The 21,672-nt window shown below is 38.3% G+C and overlaps 1 protein-coding gene across 18 annotated transcripts in view; it reads right to left on the bottom strand.

Annotated features, from left to right (window-relative positions):
* FHIT (fragile histidine triad diadenosine triphosphatase) overlaps window positions 1-21,672 on the bottom strand; it is a 1,440,192-nt gene that overhangs the window by 1,212,118 nt on the left and 206,402 nt on the right. For 4 of the 18 annotated variants that reach the window (XM_060163986.1, XM_060163991.1, XM_060163995.1 and 1 more), the window contains exon 3: window positions 17,036-17,086. The exons of 12 other annotated variants lie outside the window; for them this stretch is intronic. The gene's annotated coding sequence lies outside the window, so the exon portion shown is untranslated. The remainder of the gene's footprint in view (window positions 1-17,035; window positions 17,087-21,672) is intronic. 2 more of the 18 variants (XM_060163990.1, XM_060163993.1) reach the window with 1 other exon arrangement.

Here is a 21,672-nt window from a genome sequence, read left to right as displayed (position 1 = left end):
AAATTTTGAGGTCTATAATTATTCCAAAAATCTTTCAAGGTGTAGGGAACAAAGAAATTGGAGCTTTCTGCTTTATTTCTTCTGCCTTCTTATTTCTGGAATTAGAAAGTGTGCTTTCCTGGCCCTACTTTAACATTTGCTCTTTGATCCACTGTTCCCTTAGAAATTGAGGTCTCCAAGTCACAGAACTGTGGACATGATGAATTGCCCAAACAAATACGATACTAATTATTTGCTTTACCATACGACTCATTACAAGCTTCTTTTAAATAACAATCTCCTCTAGCGCTTCTGAAATATGGCTCCATGATTATAAAAATTCATCACTGAATTCTATTTACAGGCTCTTCACTTTTTAAGTCCAAAATACAAATGTGATGCTTTGATCCTGTAGCAGATTTTCAAGAATAATCCCTTATTAAGTGTCTTCACAAATATGTTATTGAGTTCAGCATGGCAACAAAAAGAAAACAGAAGAGAAGGGAGAAAGAAAAAAGAGGAGGTGAAAATGGTACGATGATATCACAGAAGGAGGTGGGCAACTTTAAGCAATCAGGCCTTTTCAAACATGGCATCGCCAAATTTTATCACTAATTCATAACAGGATTAAAACACAAATCATTTTTTATCTGAGAACACAGATAAGTATTGGTTTCACATAGTTCTTGTCACTATAACCAGATTTCTTTCCTGGTTTTCTCTTGGAGACAAGAAACTCCTAATGAAACAGGGGATAAGTATTTCTTGAGGTCTGATGATCTTTACAAGCCCCTTGACCTCTCTATGGAACTCCATTTTCTTATCTATAAAATGAGAAGGTAGCTCTCAACCAATAATTTGAGGAGGGGAAGGAAAGGGGGCAAGGAGGGCAGACGAGAAGGTCCATGTTTCAAGGGACGAAATTTTTCGACAGAATACCCACATCTAGCCCAACCAGATTCTGACTCAAGCTGCATCACTACCCTACACCTGTGTCAACATCGAGAACTCCTGCTCTGGGGATTTGTGTTCTTTCCTTCAAAATGAACAAAAGGCTGCCATCACAGTGTATAATTTTAAGGTCCCTGCAGTAAAGAGATTCCATATTCTTCAGCTATGACTAGAAAACAGTGATATTCATTTGTTTCTCTTCTCCTATGTCCTTTGTTTCTGGCAAGGATCACTATTTACTCCTTGTAGCCTAGAAGAGGATGAAGTGTGTGCCTAGGAGGAGAAGGGAGATAAAAGATGTAGGTGGGGACATGTTTTCAGCCGCCATGAGGCTCAAGAGCTACATTAATCTGTAGTTCTATGCTTTCATGACTTCACAACTCTCCCAGCTTAAAAAAAAAAAAATTATTAGGAATTTTAAAAGATCCCCTTTTCTCTCATCTTGAAGCCTGTTAAAACATATTTGTAAAAAGGAGGTACAAAAGAAGAGGTTGCCAGATAAGGTACTTTTTCTAAATCAAAGGAGCTCCCAGACAAAGTGGGCCCTGACTTGGTGGTCAGCTGTCAGAGTGAAATTTAATTTAGCAGTAACAATAGACAAAGTATGTCAGACTAAGTGCTTGATCAAGAAACTGAAAATTTTTCAATAAAACAGCCTTGATGTCAGTTAAAGCAGAAACCCCAGGTAAAGAATGACTATGCTGAAAATAAATTAAGAAAACATCCCACAGACTTGAGAATAAAAATTCTTTTTTATCCTCCCAACTCACCTTACTCTATGTAAAGTTCAGAGGTTCTTGATTTCAGGAGGTTTTCCAGCCATAATGATGGGCTGGTGAAGACGTTTGTGTCCCTGGATCTAGTGATTATTGTCATGGCTCTGAAGGCCAGAGTCACTCCTATTTAGAAAATCTCTTATATCGTTTTAGATTATGCTTGATTTCTTTTTTTAAAAAATAAATTTAGTTATTTATTTGTTTATTTGGGGCTGTGTTGGGTCTTCTCATTGCAGTGGTTTCTCTTGTTGTAAGCACAGGCTCTAGGCACACGGGCTTCAGTAGTTGTGGCACACGGGCTTAGCTGCTCCGCAGCATGTGGGATCTTCCCGGACCAGGGCTCGAACCCATGTCCCCTGCATTGGCAGGCGGACTAGTAACCACTGCGCCACCAGGGAAGGCTTATGCTTGATCTCTTTTCATCTAATTAATTACATCTCAGGAACCAAGAAGTAATTACATTAAGAACTTGGAGGCATGCCTTCAGAAATGTCACTATGGCTTTCTGTTTGTTTGCTTTAAAGCAAACCGGCACTCTGGAACTTAGTTCAGATTAGCAATTTTGTGCTTTCAGTTAGATACAGTGCAATGGTTCTACTCCTGGTTGCTAGAATAAGAAAGCAGATGAAAGACATACAGTAATGTGGTTCAATCTCCCCTTCCCTCTCTCTGTCTTTCTCTCTGTCTCTCTCTCCTACAAGTATTCTACTTCAGTATAGTGATTTGAGGCCTCTGGGTTTGAGCTGCGAGCATAGAAACTATTGGCAAACGTTTACTTGTTTACCTGAGGGTCAAGTGGGATGAAAAGCAGAACAGGAAGACAGAGCTTTCCAAGGACTGGCACTGGTCAAAGCACAGAGAAACAATATGAATCTTCAAAGGGACATTTTTTTCTTTTTCTTTCTTTTTAAAAACTGTTGTCAGTCTAAGAAGTGTTGAAGACTATTTGCTAAGCTGTCCAAAGACATAACGATGCTGAGACTGCTCCTTCACTTGTCTACTCTCAAAGGCCCCTGGGAACATCTGCAACATGCGCGCAGGCCTCTTCCCAACAAAAGGAAGGAGGTCCAAAGAGAATGTGCTCTCAAAAAAGCTGTAAACGCATTTAAAGAATTCTGTGAAAGCTCATCAGCTACCTGATTTCCTAGGCAGAGCCTCTTATTACCTTAACCATGATTTAAGACTGGAGCATGTGGGTAGAATAAAGACAGAGGGATGAGAAGTGGAGGAAAAGGATAGGTGATGAATGATTAATGAAAATCTAGTGATGAATGGAACAAAGATGTTAAAAAGTAATAAAGCATTCATCCCTAGGGTGGAAAACAGGATAAAACAGGACAAAACAAAAATGAGTACTAAACTGCCAAAACAGTAAAATAAGAGAGTAGAACAAACAAACAGAGTAGGACAAAGAAATGCCCATTTCAGTATAAGCATTGTTGAAAGGACACAGGGGATTTGGGAACTTAGCATTTACGAGTTATTTGCTTAAACAAAAATAAATTTATGTTGCCTGATTTCCTAGAAGTTACTTACTGATAATGGGCCATTTATGGATAAGAGCCTGCAGCCACCCAGGTATATACGGAAGCCAGACTTTGTGTCTGTTCAACTCTTCTTTCTTTGCGAAATCTGATTCACAGCATTAGAGTGCAGGAGAACCCTCAGTTGCATGGCTCCATCACTAATGAAATGAGCTCCTGGCTTTTCAGAGCAACCATAGGGTATACACTGGGCTCCCAGAGGAGCACTCTGTCTATGAATTACCTATGTGTGTGCACAACCTAAGGGAAAACTCATATGAGGCACAGAGGAAATTTATAAACACAAGCTGCACATTGATAGGAATACAGAAACATACCACAAAGGGGTATAGACACCCAGGTTTTTCCCAAAAGCTGACCTGTACACATGCAAGGGCAAGATACCACAAAACAAGCCCTATGGCAAGACAAGCAATGAGAACAACCGAAAATAATAATGTGTGTGTGACTTACTTATTTTGAATGTTAGTTGAAGGAAAACAAGTTTAACTGGAAGATGAGCTGAGCTCATAAAAACAGTTATGGAGATTATTCAGAAAATTTCTGGACACATGCAAGAACCATGAAGGATGGCAACACATGTTTTGAAAAAATTAGGCCTTATTTCGCATGACAGTTTTGTTTTCTACTTTTCTCTGAATCAGGTGTATCACTCGTACAACTTGCACTCCCATCTCCCATGATTAGGGACACAGCTGGGCTCACATAAGATTCCCTGAAGACAAGGTTCCAAGATTCATTTGTCACTTTGGTATCCAATATGCTCCACAGCTTTCTATGAACTGATCAAATGAATGAGTAAATGAACAAATGAATGATTTGCTGAAATAATATTGTGAAGAATTTTGTAACAGAGGGGCATCATCTTCTACAAAGGCATTGATTTATTCTATAATATCTCTCAGAATCGCAAGACTAATCAGCAGATATTGAAAAGGAACACCTGCCTCAGGCAGAAGTGACTTTAAAAAAAAAGTCCTGCCACAAAACATTGAAAACGATGGTAACAAAGCATATTTCAAAGTTGGGCAGTCTACCAAAAAGGGAAAAAGAAGATACGGGAGGAGGTAAAGACTTAGCCCTGGCGGAATCAAGATAGCATACTAGAAGGACGTGGAATTCACGTCTCCTCACAATTAGGGCACCAACCACACACCCGTGAGGGACCACAGACACCTAAGGGCATGGGAGGAAAACCCAGTGACCGGCTTGCGGGATCCTGGTTCCCAGGCTGGAGGTCAGGCCCAAGCTCCTGTGGTGGGAGCTCCCAAGTCCAAACCGCTGGACAACAGAGAACCTCAGACCCCACGGAATACCAATCAGAGTGAGGCCTCCCGGAGGTCCTCATCTCAGCACCAAGACCCAGCTGTATCCAACCACCTGCAAAGTCCAGTGCTGGACGACTCAGGCTAAACAACCAGTAAGACAGGAATACAGCACCACCCATCAAAAAAATAAATAAATAAATGAAACGACATAAAAAAATGTTAGAGACAAAGGAGCAAGGTAAAAACCTACAAGACCAAATAAATGAAGATGAAATAGGCAACCTACCTGAAAAAGAATTCAGAGTAATGATAGCAAAGATGATCCAAAATTTCGGAAACAGAATGGAGAAAATGCAAGAAACATTTAACAAGGATCTAGAAGAACTAAAGAGCAAACAAACAGTGATGAACAACACAATTACTGAAATTAAAAAAACTCTAGAAGGAATCAATACCAGAATAACTCAGGCAGAAGAAAGAATAAGTGAGCTGGAAGATAAAATGGTGGAAATAAATGCCAGGGAGCAGAATAAAGAAAAGAATGAAAAGAATTGAGGACAGTCTCAGAGACCTCTGGGGCAACACTAAATGCACCAACATTGGAATTATAGGGGTCCCAGAAGAAGAAGAGAAAACGAAAGGGTCTGAGAAAATATTTGAAGAGATTATAGTTGAAAACTTCCATAACGTGGGAAAGGAAATAGTCAATCTAGCCCAGGAAGCACAGAGAGTACCATACAGGATAAACCCAAAGAGAAGCATGCCGAGACACATATTATTCAAACTATCAAAAATCAAATACAAAGAAAAAATATTAAAAGCAGCAAGGGAAAAACAACAAATAACATACAAGGGAATTCCCATAAGGTTACCAGCTGATCTTTCAGCAGAAACTCTGCAAGCCAGAAGGGAGTGGCAGGACATATTTAAAGTGATGAAATGGAAAAACCTACAACCAAGATTACTCTACCCAGCAAGGATCTCATTCAGATTCAAAGTAGAAATTAAAACTTTTACAGACAAGCAAAAGTTAAGAGAATTCAGCACCACCAAAGCAGCTTTACAAAAATACTAAAGGAATGTCTCTATGCAAGAAACACGAGAGAAGGAAAAGACCTACAAAAACAAACCCAAAACAATTAAGAAAATGGTAATAGGAACATACATATCGATAATTACCTTAAATGTTAACGGATTAAATGCTCCAACCAAAAGACACAGACTGGCTGAATGGATACAAAAACAAGACCCATATATATGCAGTATAAAAGAGACCCACTTCAGATCCGGGACACATACATACTGAAAGTGAGGGGATGGAATAACATATTCCATGCAAATGGAAATCAAAAGAAAGCTGGAATAGCAATTCTCATATCAGACAAAATAAACTTTAAATTAAAGACTATTACAAGAGACAAAGAAGGACACTACATAATGATGAAGGGATCAATCCAAGAAGAAGATATAACAATTGTAAATATTTATGCACCCAACATAGGAGCACCTCAATACATAAGGCAAATGCTAGCAGTCATAAAAGGGGAAATCGACAGTAACACAATCATAGTAGGGGACTTTAACACCCCACTTTCACCAATGGACAGATCATCCAAAGCGAAAATAAATAAGGAAATGAAAACTTTAAATGACACATTACACAAGATGGACTTAATTGATATTTATAGGCCATTCCATCCAAAAACAACAGAATACACTTTCTTCTCAAGTGTCCATGGAACATTCTCCAGGATAGACCATTTCATGGGTCACAAAACAAGCCTTGGTAAATTTAAGATTTGAAATTGTATCAAGTATCTTTTCCAATCACAACGCTATGAGACTAGATATCAATTACAGGAAAAAAATCTAAAAAATACAAACACATGAAGGCTAAACAGTACAGTACTAAATAACCAAGAGATCACTGAAGAAATCAAAGAGGAAATCAAAAAATACCTAGAAACAAATGACAATGAAAACCCGATGACCCAAAACCTATGGGATACAGCAAAAGCAGTTCTAAGAGGAAAGTTTATAGCAATACAATCCTACCTCAAGAAACAAGAAACATCTCAAATACAGAACCTAACCTTAAACCTAAAGCAATTAGAGAAAGATGAACAACAACACCAAAAAAAAAACAAAGTTAGCGGAAGGAAAGAAATCATAAAGATCAGATCAGAAATAAATGAAAAAGAAAGGAAGGAAACAATGACAAAGATCAATAAATCTAAGCTGGTTCATTGAGAAGATAAACAAAATTTTTAAACCATTAGCCAAGTCATCAAGAAAACAAGGGAGAAGACTCAAATCAACAGAATTAGAAATGAAAAAGAAGAAGTAACAACTGACACTGCAGAAATGCAAAGGATCATGAGAGACTACTACAAGCAACTATATGCCAATAAAATGGACAAGCTGGAAGAAATGGACAAATTCTTAGAAAAGCACAACCTTCCAAGACTGAACCAGGAAGAAATTGAAAATATAAACAGACCAATCACAAGCACTGAAATTGAAACTGTGAGTAAAAATCTTCCAACAAATAAAAGCCCAGGACCAGATGGCTTCACAGGCAAATTCTATTAAACATTTAGAGAAGAGCTAACATCTATCCTTCTCAAACTCTTCCAAAATATAGCAGAGGGAGGAACACTCCCAAACTCACTCTCTGAGGCCACCATCACCCTGATATCAAAACCAGACAAAGATGTCACAAACAAATGAAACTACAGGCCAATATCTCTGATGAACAGAGATGCAAAAATACTCAACAAAATACTATAAACAGAATCCAATGGCACATTAAAAGGATCATACACCATGATCAACTGGGGTTTATCCCAGGAATGCACAGATTCTTCAATATATGCAAATCAATCATTGTGATACACCATATTAACAAATTGAAGGCTAAAAACCATATGCTAAACTCAACAGATGCAGAAAAAGCTTTGAACAAAATTCAACACCCATTTATGATAAAAACTCCCAAGAGAGTAGGCACAGAGGGAACATACCTCAACATAATAAAGGCCATATATGACAAAGCCACAGCCAACATCGTTCTCAATGGTGAAAAACTGAAACCATTTCCTCTAAGATCAGGAACAAGACAAGGTTGCCCACTGTCACCACTATTATTCAACATAGTTTTGTAAGTTTTAGCCACAGCAGTCAGAGAAGAAAAACAAATAAAAGGAATCCAAATCAGAAAAGAAGTCAAACTGTCACTGTTTGCAGATGACATGATACTATACATAGAAAATTGTAAAGATGCTACCAGAAAACTACTAGAGCTACCAATGAACTAGGTAAAGTAGCAGGGTACAAAATTAACGCACAGAAATCTCTTGCATTCCTATATACTAATGATGAAAAATCTGAAAGAGAAATTAAGGAAACACTCCCATTTACCACTGCAACAAAAAGAATAAAATACCTAGGAATAAACCTACCTAAGGAGACAAAAGACCTGTATGCAGAAACTATAAGACAGTGATGAAAGAAATTAAAGATGATACAAGCAGATGGAGAGATATACCAGGTTCTTGGATTGGAAGAATAAATATTGTGAAAATGACTATACTACCCAAAGCAATCTACAGATTCAGTGCAATCAAACTACCAATGGCATTTTTCACAGAACTAGAATAAAAAATTGAACAATTTGTATGGAAACACAAAAGACCCTGAATAGCCAAAGCAATCTTGAGAAAGAAAAGCAGAGCTGGAGGAAGCAGGCTTCTAGACTTCGGACTATACTACAAAGCTACAGTAATCCAGACAGTATGGTACTGGCACAAAAACAGAAATATAGATCAATGGAACAGGATAGAAAGCCCAGAGATAAACCCAAGCACATATGGTCACCTAATCTTTGATAAAGAAGGCAAGATTATACAATGGAGAAAGACAGCCTCTTCAATAAGTGGTGCTGGGAAAACTGGACAGCTACATGTAAAAGAATGAAATTAGAATACTTTCTAACACCATACACAAAAATAAACTCAAAATGGATTAAAGAACTAAATGTAAGGCCAGACACTATCAAACTCAGAGGAAAACATAGGCAGAACACTCTGTGACATAAATCACAGCAAGATCCTCTTTGACCCACCTGCTAGAGAAATGGAAATAAAAACAAAAATAAACAAATGGGACCTAATGAAACTTAAAAGCTTTTGCACAGCAAAGGAAACCATAAACAAGATGAAAAGACAACCCTCAGAGTGGAAGAAAATATTTGCAAATGAAGCAACTGACAAAGGATTTATCTCCAAAATGTACAAGCCATTCATACAGCTCAATTTCAAAAGAACAAACAACCCAATCCAAAAATGGGCAGAACACCTAAAGAGACATTTCTCCAAAGAAGATATACAGATTGCCAACAAATACATGAAAGGATGCTCAACATCACTAATCATTAGAGAAATGCAAATCAAAACCACAATGAGGTATCACCTCACACCAGTCAGAATGGCCATCATCAAAAAATCTACAAACAATAAATGCTGGAGAGGGTGTGGAGAAAAGGGAACCCTCTTGCACTGTTGGTGGAAATGTAAATTGATACAGCCACTATGGAGAACAGTATGGAGTTTCCTTAAAAAACTAAAACTAGAACTGCCATATGACCCAGCAATCCCACTACTGGGCATATACCCTGAGAAAACCATAATTCAAAAAGAGTCATGTACCATAATGTTCATTGCAGCACTATTTACAATAGCCAGGACATGGTAGCATATACAATAGCCAGGACATGGTAGCAACCTACGTGTCCATCTACAGATGAATGGATAAAGAAGATGTGGCACATATATACAATGGAATATTACTCAGCCATAAAAAGAAACGAAATTGAGTTATTTGTAGTGAGGTGGATGGACCTAGAGTGTGTCATACAGAGTGAAGTAAGTCAGAAAGAGAAAAACAAATGCCGTATGCTAACACAAATATATGGAATCTAAAAAAAAAAATGGTTCTGATGAACCTAGGGGCCCGACAGGAATAAAGACACAGATGTAGAGAATGGACTTGAGGACACGGGGAGGGGAAAGGGAAGCTGAGACAAAGTGAGAGAGTAGCATGGACATATATACACTACCAAATGTAAAACAGCTAGTGGGAAGCAGCCGCAGAGCACAGGGAGATCAGCTGGATGATTTGTGACCACCTGAAGGGATGGGATATGGAGGGTGGGAGGAAGATGCAAGAGCGAGGGTTTATGGGGACATACATACGCGTATAGCTCATTCACTTTGTTATATAGCGGAAACTAACACAACACTGTAAAGCAATTATACTCCAATAAACATGTTAAGAAAAAGAAAAGGAGGAGACAATAGCAACAGCTCTACTGGAATTCAAGGAGAGGACTAGAGCACTAAGACAAATCAATAACAATAATAAAAACAGCAGCAATTACTTATTAGTCACTATGTGTCAGGCAGTATATAGGCATAACCTAAATTAATTTTCATAAAATTTCTTTAGGTAAGTACTTTTATCACCTTCATTTTACATACTGAACCTGAACCTGAGAAATGGTAAGGAATTTCCCCAAAGTCCCCCCAGCTAGTAAGTGATAGAACCAGAACTTAAATACACATTTGTCTGTCTGACTCCAAAAGAGGCCGTAATCAATACAGCACTAGTACAAGTGACTAATCATGGAAAGAAAGGCTTGGGTTTTGTCTTCCCAATTTAGAAATGATGCAGGACAATTCTAGAACCTTTACTTGTGATCAAGTGGTAAACCAACTAGCTCTTAAATAATTTAAACGCCATGTACGTTTATCACCTACCTTAAAGAAGTAAATGTCCAATTTTCAGTTTCTCTAAAGAGTTATTTAATTCTGGGTTTCCTAAGTTTGACCACAAAGGGGATTTGACTGTGAAACCTTTCCTAAGGCCCATGAGATTGTTGGTCAGTCAGATATCCATAACAGACAGTCTATCAACCTGATATATCATTCCAGCAATGGAAGTTCAAAGCAAAGATTTTTAAGGCTACTGAGATAAGGTAAAATGAATCTTTCCAATATTCTTTCCTTTGCTACAGAACCAAGTTAGCAAAAACTAAATTATAAATCACAGTGTGTCTAATTTAATCACATATTTACCTTTAAAAATTTTTTTTTTGGTCCTTCTCTCATGTAGGGAACAAATATGTATTCTCATTTAAACCTCTGTTGTAACTATTCCCATTGTCCCCAGGCTCCTCCTTCTCTTTCAATGTGTCTATCTTCAGTAAAACACAAATAGTTCAGCTTGATTGCACAGCTGATAAACCTTAAAGATAATAAACTGGACAGAGTAGCAGTGAGATTCTAAATTAGACAGACCAGCAGTCATCCTCACAGTAATGGAATAAATAAAGCATGAACAATTAAATTAAATGACAATTTCTCATTTGAAGTCTGGTTTTCCTGTTTTTACTCAGTAGAAAAATTAGGCTGTACTGGCCTTCCTTAGAAGGAACTTTCCTTAGAAGGGATCTGTGTGCTTATTTTTTACATATAAAATATCTGATGTATCAGCTACAATGCACCCTTATCTACCTCATAATTAACTTTAAGTATGTATTGCCTTTATATTATATCCAACACAATATATTTTAGATCAGTTTGAACAGTTAAGATTGGTTATAAAGAATTTTTCTTCATTAGTTGGACTTAAAACTATTTTGGCAAGTCCCCAACATAAAACGGTTCAGTCATGTTATTTTCTTTTTTATTCCTTCAAATGTTATAAGGTACTATTCTATGTCTGGTAGGGGCATGCAGGAGGCGGGAGGGAGGAAGGAATGAACAGACCTATAGTATATTTTGAAAATAAGACCAATCAATAAGTATATTTTAAGTCTCTTCAACATATTGCCTAGGAGGTCTAATAGATTACCACGTATGGGAACAGAAACAGAATCTCATCTAATGATATTCCAAAAATTTAGTGACTTGTAGGTTCTTTCACACTTATACTCTGCATAGTGTGATACTATGTAGCACATTTAATGCTCTTTATGCCTTGGTGTTTTAATGTAAAAGGAAATTCTTTGCTCTATAGCTTTAAACATTATCCGGGAGCTGGCTCCCATGGACGCCTTTCACATTCCTACTCAGAACTCTCAGAGAAAAGCTGTCATTTCTTGTTCTATTCAAGTCAGACTACCTCGTCTCCAGACACCAAGAGTAAAAGGAATGTCTAAGATAACACCTTCATTTATTCATATGATTTTCATCTTGGACAGTATTATAAAAGCCAGTCATAAATTGGGAAAATAATGGGATAATGTGACATATATTATAAAATGAAATTTATGATCCAAACAGAATAGAAGAGATACTGCTGCACACGAGGGTTATATTCCTGTCATCAACAAGTGTCTTTGCACATGACCTACACATAAATCTCTTTCTAAGGAAGAAAAAGGAGAGAGAAGGCTAAACTCTAAAGGGCTCACTTTTACAAACATATATAATACTTAGCATTTTCATATGAAATTCAACCCTGTTCTGCCTAAAAGAAAACCTAATCAAACAACAGAGAAGCAAACTCTAAATACTAATTTTATTCCACTTAGCACTTGAAAATGAATACACTAGGTCTTTAAAGAGGCCCAGCTAAGACTTCTACTAAGCTTTAAATTATCTGGTAAAACTGAGTTTTATTTCTGGAGGGAAGAGCTTCTGTCTGGGTTTTCTTTTTCTTTTTAAGGAAAAGAAATCTGTATAATTATACGTCTATGTTTACATGTGTGGAACAAAGTATGGATAAAGAAAGAAAAATGGACCATCAAGAAGCTAGTTATCACTAAGTATGTAAAGGTGTAATAGTCTAACAACGCCAACGAAATACATACTGTAACAACACTGTAATTTAAACCAAGCTATCAAAATATTTCAAAAGAGAACAAATTTTATGATTTTTAAAATGAAATACGATCATTGCTATTAACAATATGCTATAAAATAAATATACTAGACATAGCTTCTGTTAATAACTACTACAGTTTCTCAGGAAACAGTCTTTACAGAACAAGTCTGATTAATGTACAAGAGACAGCTTTTCTTCTTTGAGCCCTAACCATATGCCATTGTTTCCAAGAGAGTGTTTATAAAAGCTATAAAGATGATAATGTTTTAAACGTCACCTTGCCTATATTTAGTAATTGTCAATACAAAATATCTCTTATTTTACTTTCTCTCCACCCTCTATTGCCTAGTTAGACATTATTTTTCCATCTCTACATAGGTTGGTCTTCCTAAACAGGAAAATAACCAACATAATCTTACACACAAAATTTGACAACATTTCTTTCAGAGTAATATGACCTGTTTGACATCTGAAGATCAAGACAGGGATAATGATTTATTAGGTCAAACCACACAGGACTTATATATAATAAGCTGCAAGACAAAGCTTATTAAATGATTCCACTAGTCACATAACTGAATATAAAAGGGGAAACGTTTCACTGACTTTGGTCAAACATGATAGTTGCCGCAGTAGATTAAAGGTCCCAGAAGTACTCTTAGTTAGGTTGGGGACCAAATGTCACTCCATATGGTTTTGTTCTTCATGGGCAATGTCTCCAAAGGGCTAGATTTGTAAAAATGTAGCCTGAACCCAGGTATGAATTTTGTTTTGCTTTTCCCTTTTGAGTGGATAAGCACTTGGTGCATGAAAATATCACCTTTCTTTCTTATCAACAAAAGCACTAACAAACAGAATTCAGAAGAATTCAGATTTACAGATCAAGAAATATGGCAAATGTTCTCAGTGTCAGAACAAATATGAAATTATCCAGGAAGTAAATAATAAGTTTCTGGAACATCCAAATGTTGGCTCTCCTACTTGCCATCTACCAAAGCATGGAGAAAAGTAAGAAACAGAAACAACAGAAGCTCAAATTACTCATGTGGTGCTTCTTAATATATCTGTTGACTATCTTCTGTGGGAAAAGATTGCAATAAATAGGAAAAGATGTGGTGATTATATGTAGCTTCTGTTTCTGCAGTTCCAGCCCCTAAGTTTTATTTTCCAAATAGCCAAGGACTGCAGTTATCAAAAAGATAACCCTTTCCAAATTAAGGGAATAATAATGGAAAGAAATAATTGTTAAATAAATAAAAGTAAACATATATTTTGCCATATTATATATTATTTACATTTTATATGTTATGTGCATAAAATTTTATTGATATATACTCCTAAAAGTTAAAATCTTGGTTGCCACTGGGTAATAAAATCAGAAGTCATTTTTATTTTTACCTCTATACTTTTATGCATTTTCTGTTGCTCTACAATGAAGATGGAATGATTTTATACTCAGGGGAAGAAGGGGACATTCTTCTCCTAGTACCACACCCACGTCAAGAAGAAGAAGCATGAGTACGAAGAGGGGACAGAAATATGATAAAAGAGCCTGCTTTATCCTCTTCATCTGCCATTTTTCCTCTTCCTCTCTTCTCTGCTTTCCTCGGCAGAAGCCATGAGTTCTTCTGGGGTATGGGCTGACTCCCTCCTCCAGCACTGACCAGTGTGCCTCAGATTCTCACCAAGCCTTGGTTTTCCCTTCTACAGAATGAAGATAATAATAGTACTTATCTCCTAAGAAGTCCAGGCAAGATAATGCAAGTACAGTTCTTAGCACAGGGCCTGGCTCAAAGAGAGGACTCAACAATGTTAAATGCACATTTCTTCACCAGTCTTGCCAGATCTGGGAAATCTTAAGACTTACAAAATACTTCATGACATACAATATGCTTAAACAAACAGTAAGTAAATTAATCTATAAACTGAAAGTAAAATTCAGAGCTGAAATTCAAGCCTTATCCTCCCCATGCCTGAGTTTGATAACCAAACAGCACTTTTGAGCTGGACTGACCCAATGGTGTGCTGAAGCCACCTCTAGACTTATAAGAGCCCACTGTTAAATTTCAAGAATTTTGCAAGCCAGTTGTTAAACACAGCCATTATTTAATTAATTTATTTATTTTTCAAATTTCTGACCAGTAGCTTTTTTTTTTTTAACATTTTTATTGGAGTCTAATTGCTTTACAATGGTGTGCTAGTTTCTACATTATAACGAACTGAATCAGCTATACATATACATATATTCCCATAACTCCTCCCTCTTGCGTCTCCCTGCTACCCTCCCTATCCCACCCCTCTAGGTGGTCACAGAGCACTGAGCTGATCTCCCTGTGCTATGCGGCTGCTTCCCACTAGCTATCTATTTTACATTTGGTAGTGTATATATGTCCATGCCACTCTCTCACTTCATCCCAGCTTACCCTTCCCCCTCCCCATGTCCTCAAGTCCGTTCTCTATGTCTGCGTCTTTATTCCTGTCATGCCCCTACGTTCTTCAGAACCATTTTTTTTAGATTCCATATATATAACAAAGCCATTATTAAAAACTAAGTTATATAATTTTATAAACTATAATATGTAATTCACAATTAAGTAAAAATATTTTAAAAGGGTAATAAATACACAAAACTCATCACTTTCCAATTCTTTTACTATCATCTTTACTCTTAAGGTTACTTGCATCTATTATAGCTGTATGGTGGAAATGCTGTTTAACGCAGTACTATTCTGCATCTCTGCCCAAGTCCACTTTCAGTCAAGTCAAATCGGTAGTTTAAAAATGGCCAAATTGCGCTTCCGTGGTGGCGCAGTGGTTGGGGGTCCGCCTGCCGGTGCAGGGGACGCGGCTTCGCGCCCCGGTCCGGGAGGATCCCACGTGCCGCGGAGCGGCTGGGCCCGTGAGCCATGGCAGCTAAGCCTGCGCGTCCGGAGCCTGTGCTCCGCAACGGGAGAGGCCGTGGCGGTGAGGGGCCCGCGTACCAAAAAAAAAATTAAAAAAAGAGGCCAAATTGGCAAATGCTACAAATCAAGACTTGATATTGTTTTGTTCATTTGAGAGAGATGGAGAATATGCATATCAGACTTAAAAGTGTGCCACATCTGTAGCTGTTAACTCTGAGTGCAACAAAAAAAAATTATTGATGTATTCTTCCAGCATTTAAAACTATTATACAATATTTTTCACAGAACTACACTTGTTCATCAATTGCAAACATAGAGTGGCTATGGATTCAAGAGTTTGACAAAATCAACAATAGTGTTATATGAGAATCTATTGGCTTCTGGAACTTACAATAAAGAGTAGTGATTATTTCATTATTATTTATAAATTATAGCTACATATCCTTTACATCAGTAAAATTTATAATAAATGCACACGTGCGCACACACACATTCTTTTCCTGGAGAGCCAGTGGTTAAAAGCTTACCAGCACACCACTAAGCTAACCATTGCTTTAACCTACAAGGAACCTATAAGCTCTCAGCAGAGCTCCAGGCCCATCTTCAAAGCACTAAAGGTGGGGTTTAAAAGGTTTTAGCTTCAGTTGAGTCTACCCAACTGGATTATTATATTTAAATACGGTACACTGAATATCCCCCTCCTGCATGATGATAAAGCAAGCATATAGAGCTTCAAGTTCCGCCATAATTATGGAAAATTTACTATCTAGAAACCCAAATTTGGTAAAGTCAGGATAGCTTTCTACAACTCATGAAAGCACTAAAAGGTAAGTAAAATATGCCCCTCTCTGCCTCCAAGAGCAGGGAGAAAAACCACATTATCCTATAACACAAGAGAAGTGGTACGGGTAGGTACAAAATGCTTGGAGAAGACTGGAGAAAGAGCCATGAGTTTGGAACCCAGGTCCTGGTCAATGGCAACTATGTCGTCTGCCTCAAAGCAAACGAGAGAAAGGAGGAACGTCCCAGGTAGAAGGAAAAATCTGAGCAGTATAGCTGAACAGTTAGGAGGAAGGATTCTAGAATCAGACAGCCTGGGTTCAAACCCAGGCTCCCCTACTCACTATGTAAACTTGGGCAAGTTACACGGCCTCTCTAAGCCTCTGTTTCTATCTGCAAAAGGAGGATGGTAACTTCTTGCTCAGACCACAGTAGTGAGAATCAAATGAGAAAACATACGTAAAGTGCTTAGAACAGTGCCACACAATTGGCCGATAAATGTAACTACTACCGTGATTATTGTTGTCAGACTCAAGTGTTGAAAAGGTTATCTTTAGGTGTTGTGGGGGAGGCTGTGGGAATTGGGTAGAACATTGCAATCAGAGGAAAGAGAATAAGCAAAAAACACAGAAGACATGTTGGGGACCAGTTAGTTAGCCCGGAGGCATGAGAACGGGCCTCATGTGGGCCAAGGCCATGCACCGCCACAGCAGATAAGGCTGGAAGACTAGACCAGCAGTCAGCCAGAAGATGTCAGATACACAGCCATTCCTCCCCCTCTTCTGAGAAAATACAAAGCTGAGTTTTTAAGATGGCCTTATCATTTTTCTCTTGACAGGTACTGTAAATTGTGCCTCTGATATATTTCTGAAGAGCCTATAGGGGGATGATAAATCAGGTGATGTTACATATATTCATCAGTACATTAATTGTTATTAAATACTCACAACACCTAAAATTGATCTGCACCAAGATTTACTGCTCTGACGGAAATCCACCTGGAAAAGAATACATGATAATTAAGAAGAATGACCACAGATTTGCAGCAATGTAAGGACTATGAACAAGATTTAAACTCCTCCCTGAGGGAATAACTAGGTGATGTTTATTCTGTAGATGAACAATGTGATTGTAACAATGGAAGAGATTGATGAGATTTTTTTTTCCCCTGTGGGAGTGTGATTTAGCCAGCTATCTCAGGTAATAGTAGGATGCAGGACTGAGTAGTCCAGCACCACTTGAAAATTCTTTGTAAAGGGTAAACAGCACATATCCTCAGTGACCTGGAAAAACAGATTATAAGTCAAGTGGGCACAAACTGGCACAGAAGCTGCAGACTGGCGTAAAAGCAACCAGAATTGAAGAAAACAATTTTTTTCTAAATTAACCACAACTGAATTCAACCAAATTAGAGAGAAAAGGGACAACGAGAATCATCTTATCATGGAGAAGGGAATAAATCATTCTCTTTTTGTAGGCTTTCGGCCTGTAGGCTGCTGTATGGGTCTAACAGGTAATTTTTAGTAATCTCTCCTGTCCAGGAAATGAAGAATCACCTGGCCTCAGTAAACACACAAACTAAAAGCAAGGCAACATTAGCCTTACAGATTCTAGCTACTTAAAGTATAAGAAGATATCAGCTGGGACCTTGTTAGAAACACAAAATCTTGGGCCCCACCCTAGATCTCCTGAATCAGAATCTGAACTTTTAACAATAATCCCCAGGAATCTAGGTGATCTCTTTGCACACTGAAGTTTAAGAAGCACTGATCTAGGACTTCCCTGGTGGCACAGTGGTTAAGACGCCACCTGCCAATGCAGGGGACACAGGTTCAATCCCTGGTCCGGGAAGATCCCACATGCCGTGGAGCAACTAAGCCCGTGTGCCACAACTACTGAGCCTCCGCTCTAGAGCCCGTGAGCCACAACTACTGGGGCCCATGAACCACAACTACTGAAGCCTGCATGTCTAGAGCCCATGCTGTGCAACAAGAGAAGACACAGCAATGAGAAGCTCGTGCACCACAACGAAGAGTAGCCCCTACTCGTCACAACTAGAGAAAGCCTGTGCGAAGCAACAAAGACCCAATGCAGCCGAAAATAAATTTAAAAATTAAAAGAAAAAAGCACTGGGGCTTCCCTGGTGGCACAGTGGTTGAGGGTCCGCCTGCCAATTCAGGGGACACGGGTTCGTGCCCTGTTCCAGGAGGATCCCACATGCCGCAGAGCGGCTGGGCCCGTGAGCCATGGTCGCTGAGCCTGCGCTCCACAACGGGAGAGGCCACAACAGTGAGTGCCCCGCGTACCGAAAAAAAGAAAAAAGCACTGATCTAGAGAGCTAGACGTTTATTCATTCATTCAATAAACTTTCAAGATCTGTACTGCTAATATGACAGGTAGCCACTAGCCACACATGGATATTTAAATTTCAATTAATTAAAATTAAATCAAATTTTAATTAATTTCAGGGGTTCATTGGAACTAACCACAATTTAAGTGTTCAATTAGCACAGGTAGGTAGTGTCTACCAGATATGTTTCCATCATCACAGAAATTTCTATTGGATATAGTTGATTTAGACACTTGGGACACACCACTGAAGAAAGAAGAGAAAGATTCTTATGCTCATGAAGCTTAGATTCTAGCAGCAGGGAAGCAGATAATAAACAGTAAACAACTTAAATGACTAAATTAAAGGTATGTTGGATGGTTAAATGCTAAAGACAAATATTAAAAATAGAGCAGCCTTGGGAGTTCCCTGGTGGCCTAGTGGTTAGGATTCCAGGCTTTCACTGCCGTGGCCTGGGATCAATCCCTGGTCAGGGAACTGAGATCCCACAAGTACACAGTGCGGCCAAAAAAAAAAAAAAAAAAACCTAGAGCAGCCTTAGAAGGATCAGGAAGATGGAGGGACAGTTAGATTTTAAATATGGCAGGTCTAGTGGGTTTCAACAAAGAGGTCACATTAAAGGAGAGGCAGGTTGCTAGCCAGCAGGGGGAGTGTTCCAGACAAAGGGAAAATCTGTCCAAAGGCCCTATGGCAGGTGTCTGAGGAACAGCAAGGGAGCCCACGTGGGTTGGAGGAGAGTGAGAAAGAAGGCTGAGTAAAAGGGTAGGAGATCAGAGGGCTAAGGTTCCCTGGTAGGGAGAAGGGCCTCCTTGTCCATTGTAAAGGACCTGGCTTTTACTTGGAGTGAAATGAGGAGACTTGAAAGGTTCTGGGCCAAGGAGTGAGATGCTTCAACACCATCTTAAAGTTATTCTAGTTCAGCAGAAAAGGACTATAAACAAAAGTTACTTGCTTGTTTTAATTCAAGGTCATATTCAAGGGTAAAAACACACTATCTGCACTGGCAAAATGACTTTGTTTACAAGTTTTGGTAACCACCAGAAGCTTGTTAATGATACACAAACAGAAGTCATTAAAATTTATCACTGTGAAATTCAGACACTTTTTCAGAGACTCAATTAATATGCAGTCACAAGGTCTTACAGGTTCCCACCCAGAATCTGGAGCCATACTTGCTATAAACAGTTTGAGCAAATCCTAAGGAATGCAAATCAGACTCACCCAACTGCCTAAAAGGTGGAACTCTGCCTAAGTGTATCATCCTCAAAATTTCTTGGTTACTTTAGTACTAATTTACATATATTTCTTGATGATAGAGAAATCCATACAGTGATTCCAATCTTTTTTTTTTCCCCACCCTGACCCCATCCCAGTTAAATGCCAAAGCTCTGGAAATCAAGGTATGGGGTTTTCTTTAAGTTGTCTTTTCCAGAGTTCCCAGAAACAATGGCACATTCTACCCACAGTTGAGAATGCTGTTGTCTTGCAGGTAAATCCAACGACAGTTCTAAGAACTAGAGGTCACTGTAGCCTGTCTACAAAATGCCGTCATCAGCCTCAAGGCATAGGTTCACTACATGGAAGTTATACTGGAGAGGCAGGCCTAATATGACTAAAAGTCATCACTTATGATTTATTCCCTGGGGATCACCAACAACCGTGATCCAGCCTGAGTTCTGGCAGAAAAATAGAGTAAGGTCACCTTCAGTAAATTAAATCAAATGAACAATAAATCAAAGCATGCCAGGTCATTGGGAACTAACTGTTCAGATGCTCATGACAAGTGAGTGGATCAAGGAGCATCATTTTTATGCATCTGGGCATAACATTTTTGAACAACAGAACATAAGAGGAGATTTTAGCAACTAAATTATTACCAGTTTGAGTTATGGGAGTCCAGAAGTGGAGCTGTTTTATTATTTCATTCATTAAATAACTACCTGTTAGGACCCACTATGGGCAAGGACTATTCCAACTGTTGGAAATGCAGCAGTTCACATGCTACAGCACCTTATCCACATTAAGTTACAGTTTCAATTTTGACCTCCTTATGGCTCCCTTTTGGAGCCAGGAACCTTTCAACCTGAAGAGAAAACCTGAAGAGGTCTATGGATGAGAAAGATTCAGAGATCATTTTGGAGAATAAAGGAAAGGGAGACATACTAGCAGAAGGTGGCTCTTCACAGGCAAATCTACACGGTAACTTTTATATACTCCACCCTGAAGCCAGAGCACCTGAGCCTCTTTTGCTTCCCTCATCCAACCAAAGGAGTCACCCCCAAGATGTGAAGCACCACTCCTCACCTCACCCCCTTTCTGGTACAGAAAAACCAGAAAGAGCAGAGAAAAGCTATTTCCAGAGACTGGACACATTAAGACACTAAGGTGAACAAAGGGGCAAATTGGCCCCTCAATACAATTTTTAAAACAATGTATTTTTTGCATTCTATCCATGATAACTGTGATTTTAAAATTTAAAATACACTTTTCCTCACTTAACCATTTCTACTCCTCAACTCCTCACCAAAAAAATTACAGTAAAATTGACATTAGACTTTGTAAGCTGCCCCAAATCTACCCTATATAAATTATACTTCTGCTCAAGTTAGTCAGAATCAGTTTCTGTTGTTTGCAATTAAATACTTTAGTTGAAATAGTACCTTAGTGTGTCATTCAGGAAAGCTGAGGAAACCTCTAATTTTAGGTCTGCCACTAATTATCTGTTAATCTCAGGAGAAATTATTTAAAGTAGCTGGACTTCAGTTTTCTTACAAGCAAATTGAAAAGATTAGACTAAATTATTCCTAAAAGTTTATAATATAACATGAATGACATAAAATAACAAACATGTTTCTATCTTATTTCTCAACATTAACCAAAAAGAGATCACTGTCAGACAGTGGTGGTTTGATATTTTCCCAGGAAGAATTAAATTTGCAAGGTAGGTTCTGCGTTTGCTCTAGCTATTCCTCCACCTCACTCCTTTGGCTCCTTGATAATGTTTAACATGTATGTTCCAACAGACAAAATCCCTCCAAGGTCTTCAGTGTGACTTTTTTAGTCTCACTGCTTATGAAAAAGCACATCAAAAGAAATGGTCAGAGACAAGGCTCAAAATTTTTGCATTTAAGCTTCACAACTAAATATTTGGATTGTGGTATAGGGACTTCTCAAGGGCACTTCAAAAGTTCCTCTTGTGATTCAAAGGTCTGGGCAATAATTTGCCTGAAGAAA

Source organism: Lagenorhynchus albirostris, chromosome 10, assembly GCF_949774975.1.
Source record: "Lagenorhynchus albirostris chromosome 10, mLagAlb1.1, whole genome shotgun sequence".
Taxonomy (NCBI): Eukaryota; Metazoa; Chordata; class Mammalia; order Artiodactyla; family Delphinidae; genus Lagenorhynchus; species Lagenorhynchus albirostris.
The sequence above is the reverse complement of the archived record's forward strand: the minus strand, read 5'-3'. Positions and strand labels throughout refer to the sequence as shown.